Source organism: Solanum pennellii, chromosome 1 (assembly GCF_001406875.1).
Source record: "Solanum pennellii chromosome 1, SPENNV200".
In the NCBI taxonomy this organism is placed as follows: Eukaryota; Viridiplantae; Streptophyta; class Magnoliopsida; order Solanales; family Solanaceae; genus Solanum; species Solanum pennellii.
In genome coordinates this window covers 11,113,377-11,129,024 of record NC_028637.1, presented here as the reverse complement: position 1 = coordinate 11,129,024, position 15,648 = coordinate 11,113,377, and positions in this window count along the sequence as shown.

The following is a 15,648-nucleotide window of genomic DNA, read 5'->3' as shown; positions in this document are numbered from 1 at the left end:
TCTTCATTACACCGGATTTCAGGGTGAGCTAATGCTTCTAGCTTGGACTGGATCTTCTTCCTCATGTCTTGATGCCTTGAAGTTCCGGCATGGACTAGCTTTTGTTTATTTTAGCTTCTTAGAATACTCTTAGTTTAGTAATTTGATCAATAGATGTTCTTGTGGTGATGACTTCCAGATTTTGGGGAATAATAGATGTTGAATTTTAGAAGTATTGAATTGGTTTTTATTAATGAGTTTAAGTCTTCCGCATTACTTTCTGTTGATATTAAATTGTAATGTTAAGGTTTATATTGGTTGGTTCGCTCACATAGGAGGGTAAGTGTGGGTGCCAGTCGCGGCCTGGTTTTGGGTCGTGACATAATCATACTAGTATAAAATTACATTATGAGGCATTATGTGGAGGTTATGATAAAGGCTTTTGTCAAAAAAATATTTATATAAACAACAACTACTTTTCAATTCTAAGCTAGTTGAGGTCATTTCTCTTAAATTTTTGGATCAGGGCGAGAAGGAATGGAGGTATAGATTACATGTATACATCCACTACTTGGCCTAATAATTGGATTATGAAGACATAAAGAACTTCAGATATTAGAGGTGCATCAAATTTAACTTAATACCTACCTAGAGTAGTAGGTTCATGGAACATAATAAAAAGACAATACAATATATTTTTCACTAGAGGAAATTTCCTTTTGCATCAGAAATATAAATTTTTTAGCATACAATCAAAACATTACCTGGTCGTCAAGGAAGTTAGTTGAGAACCATGAGGTATCAAGAAAAATTTCCAGCGGTGACAACAAAATCTTGGTTGTTTAATTTGTCTATGCCTCGAAGGATAGACTTGCCTAGTACCACAATCAAGCAAGCAAGAATTATGGTTTAGAAATAGGAAGGCAGAGGGAGAGTTACAAATTGATGTAATCCTAGATGCAAAAACAATAAAGCGAACTACAATTAATCAAACAAAATAGACTATCAAGAAGTAGAAAGAAAGACAGAGAGATTTAGAAGAAGAAAAAAGGATGATCTAGCAACTAAAAGATATTTGATTACTAGAATAAACTCTAAGGGTAAAAAGAAATTGAACTCATACAAGTGAAGACTTATCAAGAAGGTTCAATTGAACAGATATGAGGGTTTCCCCAAACTCACAAAGAAGTATAAACATCAAATTTTCATTCAAAAATCAACCCCTAAAATCAACCCTAGTTTCTACTATTTATAATAGTAGATAAACTAACCCAAGCTAGTAACAATAACACCCTTGATCTAAAACAAAGAAAAGTCTAATCTATTACTTATTTTAAATGTAGTAATCTGTTGTTTAAATTTCCGTTTTAATCTCAAATCACTAAATATATATTAGTAATGTGTAATGAGTACATGTGTGATTTGTAATAGAGTAAAATCTTCTAGATAAGTAATTGAAGATTTTCCTTTGATTCTCTTATAGCCGATTTTTAAACTCAAAGAAAATTTCAAAATTCTAGAAAAGTTTTTTAGTGACAAAAGCTCTTTCACCTGGAGAAACAAAAAAGAGTTAGAACGGTGATGAAAAAGAGAAGGACAAGATAGGAGTTACATTACCTTGGTTGATTGACACTTCTTGTTTGAGAAGAAGAGAGACAAGAACGTTGGATTAGAGAGCTGGAACAGCTCACAAGGGAAAAATGAGTTGAGTAACATTCAGCCGTGAACAAGGAGGCAACACAGTGAGAAGAAATAAAATGAGCTCAAGTGTAAGCTGCTATTAGCATTTATAGGTAGGGTTAATGAAAGTGGGTTTTACCTTAATCATAATGGTAATAAATTATTTTGATTGTTTTATTTTGGGCTTGGGCCTAAATATTTTTTTTCATTTTTAATAAAATGGCCTATACGACCAAAGATAATCATAGTATGTAATGAAATGTCAACCTTGTAATATTATCAAAATGGCTAAAATATATATGGAATTGTCATGATTTTCATGAGTTCCTCCTTTTGTAAATACCTTCATTCCCCTTTCCAACTACAAACATTCGGTTTTGGCGAGAATAAAATTAATTGAATTTCTATCTACTGTAGATATGATAGTATGGAAAATGTACTGATCACCAAGGATGAAGTAATCCTGAAGGGTTTTCTAGATCCTCCAAAAATTTGAGAATAGTATGAATTGAATTTGTCGATTGTCTCAATGAACTTCATGCACAATGAAAAAGGATTATTTACTCCATAGAGGAATTTGGTAAATATTGAAACCCGTCTCATTTTCAAGTACTTATGCCAAAGGCTTAAAGGTAGAAATCATTCCCTTTAATTTGAATCGCTATGCATGAAGAATGCGCGAACCAGTAAAAGTACATGAGGATGATAGATCGATGTCAGTTCTCCTACTTATCGACTTTCCTTTTCACCTTTTTTGTAGCTACAAAAATAAAATATGTGCATCAAATAAGGAGGGCACAATATTATCATCTCGAGAAAAATGGTCCACATATTGTTTCCTCATTAGCTAAAGGGAATTTGGTGAATTCTTACCTTACCTACACTTTCATCTTAAATATTGACGTATCTTACTTTCTATAGGAAAGACTATTAAGTAAGAAAATTGTATTGAAAGTGAACAGGAGTGAGTATGTAATGGAGATGAAGTAAATTTCAACTAATTTACTATTTTGTATGGTCAAAGTGATTTCACAATATTATTTTTAACCATAAATATTGAAAAGTGCATAGAAATATATGTTAGATTCTTCCGCGTAAATTTACGGATAACATATTGGGATAACTAGAGAAATAAAAACTTTCAATTGATTGAGGATAAAGAATGAGAATTCCTAGACTAGCACAGTTGAATATAGAAATGATTGTTAAGAGTTCTTTTAAGTTATAATCGATAGACAGGAGTCTTCACTCAAAAGTTCAAGAAAGAGCATTTATGAAAATAAATTTAAGAAAATTTAATGGATAAACAACATTCCAGATTATTATTATAGAGCTCTTCACAACATTAGTTTCCCATAGCTACCATTTCAACATGTTCATCACTTCTTATCCCATAATTGGTTAATTCATCACAAAGTTGCTTAGCTAAAATGCCACACTTCAACGTGTTCAACCCTTTAAAAAAGAGAGATTTCAACTCGTAGAACCAAGTTATTTATGATTAGTAAATAAAAGATATTTCATTGAAATGGTTGGAAAAGTTCTACGCACACATTATTATATCATTGAGTTGTCAAGAGCATACATTTAGTTTAATAGCAAAAGAATGATTTGATTTAACTAAAACTACAAAGTATAACTGGACGGAGCTCAACAATACTAGTAGGGAGTGTATCAATTCCACTTCCTTCAGAAATATGCCAAATGTATCGAGAGACAAATCAAGTAATATGATATTTTCGTTGTTGCAGAAAATATTGTGGCAAACTGGCGATACATCCATATTTTTGTGGAAAAATTTTTGACGATCATCTTATTTTTTTGTAAGGCAATATGTCAAGATTTATGATTCACTTATGCTAATTGATCCACAATTCAAAAGATGGGTTTATCCAAACCCCTTTTGATGTCGGTTTTTCTAATAGTGAACATTTAGTATAATCCCACAAGTGAATTTGAGGAGTGTAAGACTATGATGTACACATATTTTATTCCTATCTTTGTGTGATAATAATATTTTTTCTAATAGACCCACAATTCAAAACAAAATTTCCGAACATGGTTGTAAGAAAAAAATATGACAAAAAAATCGCAATATGGAAAACAAATTTAGGTTTACACGTAGATATTCTTCAAGTGATTAGATAACATAGTCTTTGTTAAATGTAAAATAAAAAATTGTAGGATGATATACATTCATACGGAAAAGTCAACTAGTTTTTGTTGGTGAAATTTTAAAATTAATTATCTTCAGGTAGAGACATGGATATACATTTTTTGTTCTTTAAGGATATTTAAGCTCATGAAAAGAACTCTTTTCAATAATCTAGCAATAATCTTCTTAATTTGTCCCCTCTAGACAACATACCTGAATTTCAAAGTATAACTAAATAAATACTGAACAAGAGTTGAATCCAGAACTCTATAATAAGAACTTTCTTTTTAACACACTTTTATGCACTCTATATTTTATAATACAAAAAAAAAAGTAAGATCATCACTGTTTGTAGTAGAGAAATTCTTCCTTGCAATGAATAGGAAGATTATGAGGATGTAAATTGGGTAAAAAAATGAAGTAGATGTTACATGAGTGATAAGACATAAAAAGATAAAATAATGAGCGAAATAATAGAGTTTCCATGAGAAGTTATGTCAAATATGACTGTCCATGTTCAATCACTAAATAAAATGCAATTACTCTCAACATTGTGCTAACAAAGTAAGACCATCACTATTTATAGGGGAGAAATTTTTTCTTGCAATGAATAAGAAGATTACGGAGTAGTAAATTGGGTAGATAAATAGCCTCGAGGATAAGGAAGATTACAGGGGCAATGAATGTTTGGTTTTAACAAAGTGCAAATAGGAAATGAGAAGAGAAAAATGAAATGAGGAGGAACCAATTTTGGAGGGAAAATGAAAGTTATTAGCAAAGTGCAAATGAACACTCATTTATCCCATATCGGTAGAAGAAAGGAAATTGTTGTCCTTATATTAGGAAACACTTCCTTTACTTCTTAAAGGTTTGAGAAGAAGGTGCCCCTCGCGCCGTCGGTGCTCGATCGACCTCCGCTTCGGCTTCGAACTTGGATTTGAATTTGACAAATCATGTGACCTTAATAAATTTATTTTCTCTTATAAATTAATTCAGAACGAGTTAAATAACAGAATTAATTTTGACGCAACAAAATTTATTTTAAATTCGCGTGCAACGGTCATAACGGTCTGATTTCCAAAAAACTCGTTAATTTTCTCAAAAGACACATCTTTCCTTAAAGTTGTTATTTTTTCCAAAAGACACAACTTTCTGGGAAAAAATTGGTCTGAACATACTTGTCTGAACAAACACGTTTCTTGCTGAACATGGCTATAAAAGGAAGTCATTTTTCATTTTTTTCAAAAATTAGAAATTTTTCTTCTTTGCATATATTTTTTCTCATAAACAAAGTGTCGATCAACTGAGTCTGTGTGACTTGATACTGTTCTTACGTTCGCTGAAGTTATAGAAGTTTGAGGTACCACTACTTCTTTTACAGGATAAATCTGTTTTATCTTGTGAGAAATTATCTGTAACCTCGGGTACATTGGGGGGATTAAATTTTCGTAAGTAGACACAGTAGTTTCAATGGACCAGATTATAAGTACATTCTGTCAATTTCATCTTCATTCTGTTTTTGCAATTTTGAGTAACCTTAATACATGTGATAACAGTAAATTGGGTAGATAAATGTCCGATATATTACATCAACTACAAATCATAAAAAGATAAAACAATGAGTGAAATAATGATGTTTTAGTGAGAAGCTGTGGTCTTGATTGATCATTTCAGTCACTAAACTAAAGACAATTACTTCCAACGTTCTACTAGAAAGAGTGGGCAATAGAGAATGATATGGTAGGAGACAATTAAATAATAACTATTATTAAAATGATCAAATGTAGTAAAAAAAATTTAATATAAGTTTTTCCTAGAAAAAAAGGAGGTATATGTAGATCATGTATCAAACAATTGTTCACATTATCAACTGAATTATGTTAATTCAATTATGTGACCTTTTTTTGTTCAAAATCAAACATAAAATATTGATATTAAAAAAGGAACATGACAAGGGTTAGGATATTAATTATAGTCTCTGATCTACATTGATAATAAATTACGATATTACCTTTTTGTTATAGTCTTTTAATTAAAAAATACACACACACACACACACACACATATATATATATATATATATATAATTTCACCCTCATATTGCTATTAATGAAAATTATAAACACTCGATAGAAATGAAGAATAAATTATGCATTTGAAGAGAGATTGTAAATAATCTTATAGACTCATTGAGAAATAATGATCATTACTTACAAAGAATTGCTAGTTGAAGAATCTTAGTAGTTATGTTGATTGACTAGCAGATTGTTCAATTTATTGCTGAGGGTTCGACTTCTACTTTGTAATCCCCTCCTACATTTTCACTTCCTCTAACCCTAATTCTATTTTCTTTTATATTTTAAAATAAAGAATAAGTGCTAGTTTGGAAAGACACCAACAATAATATGATGTTTTTTTCTTGGAATATTTACGCAATTTGACTTGTTAGAATTTATTTTTTCCTTTTTAGATTAATTTTAGTGTACCAAGAAAATAAATATGCAACATAGATTTGGACAATGAAAGTAGAAACAACTAAGGAAGAATTATTTGGAGCCGATAATCAAATCTAACATTAAATTAGTGATATTTAAAATAAAAACATGAATTAGCTAGGAAATTCTTTATTAAAAAGTATATAGCTAATAGTATTATTTGACAATTTTTCCCTATAAATTTTAACAATGGAGTTCTGATGATTAGTGATAGTGAGATTATTTTTTTTGTAATGATAAAATGAAATTAAAAACATTTCATTTGAAAATAAAAAAAAATTTAGTGCAGATTGTACCAGTTTGTGATACATTATTTGTCCTCCAACACTTAAGGATTAGAAAAGATAATACTGTTAGGAAAAATACTACAATATTGATATTAGATTGGAATTATAACGTAGTAAAGAACTTATCACTAATACTGTGTCGTGGCAAGCCATTGCCTTGAAAGCTATTTTGGCTTGACTCTGATGCAAATCGTTATAGCCGATCGCTCCCCAAGGTTTCATAGTTACTCTCAAACACTTGCACTCATGGCTAAGAGTTTGGAGGTTGCGCAAAACCAAATGCCCAAAAGTATTCAAAGAATATGATGAAAGGAGGGAAATTCTTTTTTCTTTTCTTTTATTGTTGATTTTTTTTTATGCTCAACAGGTTGTCATTCTTATATAGATATTTCAAGAGGAGGAGTTTCAAATAGAAGAGTTAATTTTTCTTTTTCATTTTAAGAAAAGGATTGTCAAGATTAATGGCATTAAAGGCCATTATTTCACTTTTATAGAAACCTCTTGTTTGTTTATTGGAACGGATATGTTATCTCCTTTGAAACGTATTGTTGTTATTTCTTTGTATTAGACTTAATTAACATAGTTAGAATTAAATCAACTACAGTATTAACTCAACAATCCCCCACCAATGGAAAAATAAAGAGTAAGAACTGACTTTTGGACAAAAGGAGGAACATGTACTTAGTGTCAATATCATTCGATTTGAATTAACACATAGTGAAAATGGGACAACAACTCAATATCCACAAAGTGAAGTACTCTTGAACTGAATGGATATAAATTGAGACCTCAATAACACATACTTTATCCTTAAATTTTAAGCAACCTCCGCGATACAAACACAGTGCTTTTATGGTCATGCACACTCACCTTAGGTCTTATGAGTGCTCTAGAAAGACGACCCAAGTCTTTCAGAAAAGGAGACCATACCTTTACACTCACGTAGGTGACTCCATCATGTCTATCTCAAATAGATCACCTTTCGGCTATAGAATCATTAAGAGAAAAATAAGATCAACCTTATAAAACACTGCCTCACGCATTAGTGATAGAAATGTGGTGTGTATTAAGTCCTAACTAGTCCACGACATTACCTCAATCAATGGTCTTTAGCCCCCATCCCCCTCGACGTTTCAAGGATTATTTTAGTTTTAAGCCCTTGGTCATAGGATCCTCCAAATTTCTTTCGGACATTACATATTCCAAGGAAATAACAACCAGTTTCAACAACTGCTTAAATGCACCATGTCTGATGCGAATATGTCTCTTTTTTTTCCATTGTACACACTATTTTTTGCAATTCCAATTACTGCTTGTTAGTCACAGTGAAGAGAAACTGGTGAAGCTTGTCTTCCCCACAAAGGCGTATCTGCCAAAAGATTTCTCAGTCATTCAGCTTCTTGCCCTGCCAACTCGAGAGCAATGAATTATCATTCCATGGTACAATGTGCTATACAATTCTGTTTAGAAGACTTCCACGAAATAGCGCCTGCACCCAATTTAAACACATAGCCACTGTGGAGCTAAGTTCACCATTGTCAGTTAAAATGCAAACACCAATTCGTAGAACCTATCAAATACCTTAGCAACCGATGAAGAGCATTACACTGTTCACTACTAGAATTATGAGTATATCTACTCAATCTACTGAAAACATAAGCTATATCAGGCCCCGTATAGTTCATGAAAAACATTACACCCCCAATTATTTTAGCATATTTAGTTTGAGAAACACTAGATTCATTATTCTTCTTCAGGTGTATGCTAGGATCATAAGGAGTTCTCACTGGAACTACATCAAAACAATCAAACTTTTTCAACATCTTTTCATTGTAATGAGACTGAGACAAAGAGAAACCATTAAGAGTTCTTTTGATTTTAACTCCCAAAATTACATTGCTTCACCAAGGTCTTTCATTTCAAATTTAGAAGACAAAAAATTCTTAGTCTCATTTATAACATTTACATTTGGAAAGAAAATTAACATGTCATCTACATATAAACATATAATGACACAATCTGAACCTATCATCTTAGAATAAACACATGTATCGGATGAATTTATAACAAAGTCATTGTCCACTAATGTGATATTAAATTTTTCATACCATTGCTTAAGTGATTGTTTTAGTCCATACAAGTACTTTCTCAGTTTGCATAATTTATCCTCTTGTCCTGGAACCACCAAAACCCTCAGGTTGAGTCATATAGGTATGTTCCTTTAAATCACCATTTAGAAATGTTGTTTTGACATCCATTTGTTGTACCACTAAGTCGTGAATAGTGGCCAAAGCAATAAGAGTTATAATGGTCGCTATTTTAGTCACAAGAGAATAAGTATCAAAGTAATTCATATCTTTATATACAAAATTACATCTTTTTTTTCCCAAATTCCTTTCCTTACAGTTAGATGCGGAATTCCCTGTTCCGCTTGTTCCCGGCTATTGCATCTTCCCTGCCAAAAAAACAACTTTCTTTTGGTTAAAACCCCTAATCACAAGTCTAGCCTTATATTTATCAATTGTACGATCATGTCTCAATTTCTTCTTAAATAAACTTATGGTCTTACAACCTTCAGGTAAATCATACAAGCTCCAAGTGTGATTAGAAACTATGGAGTCTAATTCTCATTTAATAGCCTCTTTCCGAAATATAACATCTACTGATATCATTGCTTCATCATAAGTCTTAGAGTCTTCATCTATTAAATAGATAGACACTAATTCGTCATTTAAAATATTAATATCAAAATTTTCAGTTAAGAAAGTAGTGATAAAATCAGGACCAAAACTTGTCTCAATTCTACGATTCTTACTCCTTCTTAGTTCATTTTCATGCTCATTAGAAATAACTCTAGAAGAAGGTACGACATGAGAATTAATAGACATAGACATAGAAGCATTATATTGAGCATCACTCAGCACATTGTTTTTCAAATGAAAAATATACTCAAAAAATTCCGCATCTCTAGGTTCACGAATAGAATGACCATTTGGAGACATAAATCTATATTCAACACTATGTTGAGCATAACCAATAAGGATAGTATCAGAAGTCTTAGAACCAACATTTACTCGTTTAAAATAAGGTAGACCAACCTTATCCAAACACCCACACACTTTCAAAAATTTCAAGTTAGGAGGAAACCCTTTGTACAACTCCTATGAGGTCTTGTCTTACTTCTTATGCGGGATTCTATTAAGAATATAACATGCAGAGAAAACTCCTTCTTCCCACATATTTTTAGATAGACTAGAGCATAAAAGCTTATAGTTCATCATGCTTTCAGCTTCATCTTTGGACTTAAGAAGATATACCTTAGTGTATCTAGAAAGGTCATCAACAAAAGCAATGTAATACTTTTTCCACCTTTGCTAACAGTGTTCTTGAAATCTGCTAAACCTGAATGTATTAGTTCAAGTAATTCATTCTTTCTACTAATAATAGATTTGAAAGGTTTATTTGCATGCTTTGCTTCTACGCACACATGACATTTAGAAAAATCATAAGTTTTTATCATAACAATTAATTCCATTTTTCTGAGCATTTTAATAGAAGAAATATTAACATGACCTTGTCTACCATGCCACAAATTAATAGACTCAACAATATAAGCAGAATTTGGAATGCTTGCATTATTGACAATCTCTTGAACACTGTTTAATACAAATAATCCTCCACTAAGATATCCCTTCCAACCAAAGTCTCCTCCGCGAGACATAATTATTTTATCAGCTTCAAACATATGTTTTAGGCCTACTTTGTTGAGAAGTGCTCACGAAACTATGTTTCTACGGAGGTAGGGAACATACAAAACATTGTTCAAGGATAATGTCTTTCCAGAAGTTAATTCAAGGAAAACTTTTCTTTAACCCATTACTACAGCAGTAGTGGATTTACCCATATATACACACTATCTATCGGTAGACTCCTCAAAGTCATGTAATAACACTTTATTGGCATAGTAATGCCTTGAAGCCCTGTGTCTAGCACCCAGTCAATATTATTTGCCACCAGATTTTCCTCAACGACTACAAGAATAATCACTTCATTACCTTCAGCATAATTGGCTTGGACATCACTTTGTCCTTCCTTCTTTCAGTCTTGCCCTTTTCTTTGATAGCACCTGACACCTCTGTGACCATCTTTTGCACAAACAAAACAAGAGCCATTAAATTTTTTAATTTGACTCTCTGGCATGTTGCATTGGTTTTTCTTCTTCATAAGTTCCCTTTTCAAGACTTTCTTCTGTTTGCCTTTTAACCTGTCTTTCACAACAGCACCAGAAAATTAAACAAGATTAGCTTTAGACGAATTAAGAGAAAGTTCTTCCATCTTATCTTTGAGACGGTTCGCCTCTTCGGTCCTCATGTGACTTATAGGTTCTCGAAGGGTTAAATTATTTTTCTTATGTTTTAACTGATTTTTATAATCACCCTAAGATGGTGGAAATCTTTTTAAGAATAACATTAGTCTGAAATATCTCACATATATTCATGTCCTCGTTGAAAACATCACTAGTAAATTTCTCAAATTCGTGAACTTGTTCGATTATTGGCTTATTATCAAACATTTAGAATTTAATCCACTGACAGACAACATATTTTTTCTTTGCTACATCATCAGCATCATATTTATTTTCCAAACTATCCCATATTTCATTGGCATATTTATAGTTTAAAAATAAATAAAACAAAGGATTGGACATATGATTTAGAAAATGTCCTCTAAAAATTTTGTTATCCTTTTCAAACTTATTTTTAACAACATCGTCAACAGTTATAACATACCTAGAATCATTATTCGTGTTAGAACTATTCATAGTAGGTTCTTTAAATAAAACATAATAAACTTCTAATTGTTCAAAGAATATTAAAAGTTTTTGTGACCATCGTTTAAAGTTATTTCCATCCAAAGGATCATGTTTTGACAAATCATTAAAAGTTTTGTTCAAAGAAATAGCCATTTATCAATATTATATCTTAGGAAAACCGCTTTCAAATTGTAAGGAAAAATAATACAATATTGATATTAGATTGGAATTATAAAGTAGTAAAGAACTTATTACAAATATTGTGTCGTGGCAAGCCACTGCTTTGAAAGCGATTTCGCTTGACTCCGATGCAAATCGTTATAGCCGGTCGCTCTCAAGGTTCCATAGTTGCTCTCAAACACGTGTACTCGTGGCTAAGAGTTTGGAGGTTGCCCATAACAAAATTTCCAAAAATATCCAAAGAATATGATTAAAGGAGGGAATTTTTTTTATCTTTTTCTTTGTGGTTGTTGTTGTATTTTTTATGCTTACAAATTTTCATTCTTATATAGATATTTCAAGAGGAGGAGTTTCATATAGAAGAGTTAATTTTTTTTTTTCATTTTAAGAAACAGATTGTCAAGATTAATGACATTAAAGACCATTACTTCACTTTTACAGAAACCTCTTGTTTGTTTATTGGAACGGATACGTATTCCCTTTTAGAACGTATTGTTTTTATATCTTTGCATTAGAATTAATTAACATAGTTAGAATGAACTCAACTATAGTATTAACTCAACAAATACATCTTTGAATATATTTTGTATCTCGCAGATAATTTTGATTCTGTAAAAACCATCATAAATGCGGATCAAACAAAACATTAGTGAAAACTCATAATTCTTCAAACATCATAAGTTAAAAATATTTAAAAAGAAATAAAGAGAGATTTATGAAAAAGATGAAGTATCCTTTAGATTGTCCAGTAATCTCTATAAGTATTTGTAAGTTTATATGTCACAGCTTTATGAATGCACTCTCATCATCTTCTTCATCAGTAAAATTTGACTGATCTAGACTTACAACGCCCTTTTAAATTTTCAGACTTGAACCTAACTTTGTACTTATGAAAATTTGAGAATACATCGATGTCAATTTGTAATGGAATGTGAGAATTTTGCAGCCATCATTTCTGATTTTCTAATCCATGATGTCGCGCTGAACATGCCAACACCATATCTTCTTCAACTATCTCAATTTTTTAAAAAAAGTTTTGAGTGTTATTTTAGAGGATCTAAATCATTTGGTAAATTATGATCCATTTTTTTCTTCTTCAAATTGACATACCTTGCATTAATGAGTAGTTGTTAGATTCATAAAAAAATTAATTTGATCAAATATGATTTAAATGAATCAACACCATTTAAGTCGAATGAGGTAAAAAGAAATATGTGTTTTCTTGTTCATTGTTATTTTCACATAAAAGTCACGGTATATAAATTATATCCACTTTCTTTAAATAACATTTCTTTTTATAATATTTGTTTTTTGATATGAAGTTGTTCATTTTTTCCAAGTTGAATTTGAATATTTTACTCAGTTTTAAAGAAAGAACTTTCCAAACATTATTTTGTAAAAACAGAAATGAATCAACAACGTTACAAAACATTATTGAACCATTATAGATGTTGGCCTCCTGCTCCAAGTCTGGAGGAATATCTATTGAGTTTTCCTAACTCACCACACTCATAGTAGAACTAGGAAACACCTTGAACTAACAAAAATCCAAATAAATTGAATGGTCACCCTAACCTGAAAACCTTTAATAGCAACTTGACCCAAGTTGTTAGAAACTTTGTCCAATATTACATACCTCATATACTTACATAACTGGATGAATATGTATACTGAACCGAAGATGAATACCCCTCCTTAAGGATCCCATTCCACATGAGGTAGTACTCAAATAACAACAAGGGCAAGACTTCTTGTCTGCCAAATCCCTAAATTCCATACGACGCATAAGCTCCATGACCACCTTTGACTGTTTTTTGAAAAGAAGCTTTAAACAAGGTTGTTTGATAAGCTGCTATAAAAGATATAATAAGTCAAACTTCTCATGAATTGAAAAATTCTTAGTCTCATCTGGTAAAATCACCAAAGCATGGTAAGAAAAGGCATGAAATATTTCCACAAATCAATCTGTAATACCATCTTATGTCAAGTTCTCAAACTGAAGTTACAGGGAATGAACATGTTGTTCTAGTATCGACATCGGACTGCCACAACTTCCTAGATAGGCCCCACATTTGTAAAGTAGTGTAATCCACTCTGTCTGACTCCACCAACTCCACAATTTGTAACATCTCATGACAACCCACAAGAAACAATTTAAAGTTAAACTTCAGTAAATCTTGTGTGTGTATATCTACCTATTTGGCGATAAATACAACATAGATGGTATGAGATGACCCTAAAGAAATTTGATCTATCTTTACTCTCTCTTGTTAATTAATTTCGTCAAATGATCTATTTGACTATTCAGTGAAGGATTTGATCAATGAATATTCAGTTCATTCAACAATGTTGAATGGATTCTGACCAATACTTCAACTCGGATTAAACTAATAAAACCCCAAATAAATTATAATGTTTAGTTAGGGTTCTAGGAGACAATTTCTTTGATACAAATTTTATGTATTGAAAATAAACTCCAACTAAGAAATAAATATGAAGAAAGAAGAACATGTTATTAATTAACAGTGTGAGTACAATTTGTGCATTTCTTGATACTTCTGTAGGATAATTTGCACCTAAAATGGATTTTATTTGATCTTATGTAAAGAGGATTTGTGGACTTTCATGAAGTATTTGTGTCACAAAGAGTCCGCCCACATCTATATCTATTTGTAAATGTTCCATGAATTAATGAAATTTGTGAGATCCCTCTCTAAGGGATATAGTACCCTTTATATAGTGTGAGTTAGTATTAGTCTTCAAGAATTAGGATTAGTCTTCAAGAATTCTAAATGAAGTTGGACTCATCTTGTAGAGTCCCACACAATTTTGATGTCTACAAATGTCGAGTCTCTGTCTCATGAAGAAACTGATTTCTTTTTAAAATAACCTTTCTGTGCACGTAGTTCACTTAACTCTCTTATTGGTTGGAGTTTATTGTTTGAGGTGTAATCAACGGTTCCAGGAGAGGTAGTAAGGGATTGCAAAAACAGAGGACCCAACAACATCTCCAAGGATGTATGAGATTCCCATCCGAATGTAGACACATGATCCAATTTCTCAAAAATCCTCAATAGTATAACATATCTGTCTTTGCAGATTACGCGAGGCATGAAGAAGGTGCTTGTGCATGCGAGCCTTAAGTGCAGATTGAGCATATTATTCATTGTTTACAGAATCTTACCTCAAATCATTAATTAGTCATGGAGTAAGTTCGCATATTTGAAATAGATATGTGTTGCACTAACATAATCTAGCACTGCATCTCCTAGAATTCCTAGCGTTAATATCATTGTGGAATATGATCCGTGAGTAAGAGTTTTAACAAGCCATGAAGGATCCTGTAACTTGTAAGTAGCAAGGTTTCAAAGTATCAGACATTAACTAGCTTCTAAGAATCAACAAAATCAATGTGCAACACAATCAAATTCATAAATGGTAAAGTCGCTACTTCCCTACACGAGCTGAGGTAGGCACCTATTACTTCCTCAACCACATTAACTACTTCTTACTATTTCTAATCGTTTGCCTTAGCCTAATATACCTTCTTATTGAAGGCAAAGGGAATTCTTAGTCGAAGAACTTTAGAATTATCATCAAGAATGATTCACATTAGAAGATCAAATGGTTCATTATGCATAAATTTCATATTTTACGAGCGTATCCAAAGTTGCAAAGTGTCACCTTGGAAATGATTTTATTTTCTTAATTCTGAGTAAACCCTCATGCTTACTTTCATAATTCTTAAATAGTTGTATACTAACATCATATTTGATAAAAGAGTCTCCAAGTTTCCCAGTGATTCCGATTGAAACTTCTAGAGGCATTTCTTTGTTGTAATTCCTTCCAAAATCATACTAGTTGGGATACAAAGTTTTAGTTTGCAATGATCCGAATGTATTCTTTTCAATTTTATTCAGTATGAATGCTTCCCCAATAAATTCTAAAGGTTCTAGCACGGCAAATAGTTATTGGCAAAATATTCTTGACCTCGAGAATCTTATGAATTGTATTGTATATACATATAGCAGTGAATCTGTTCGGCATTGTTTGGGGATT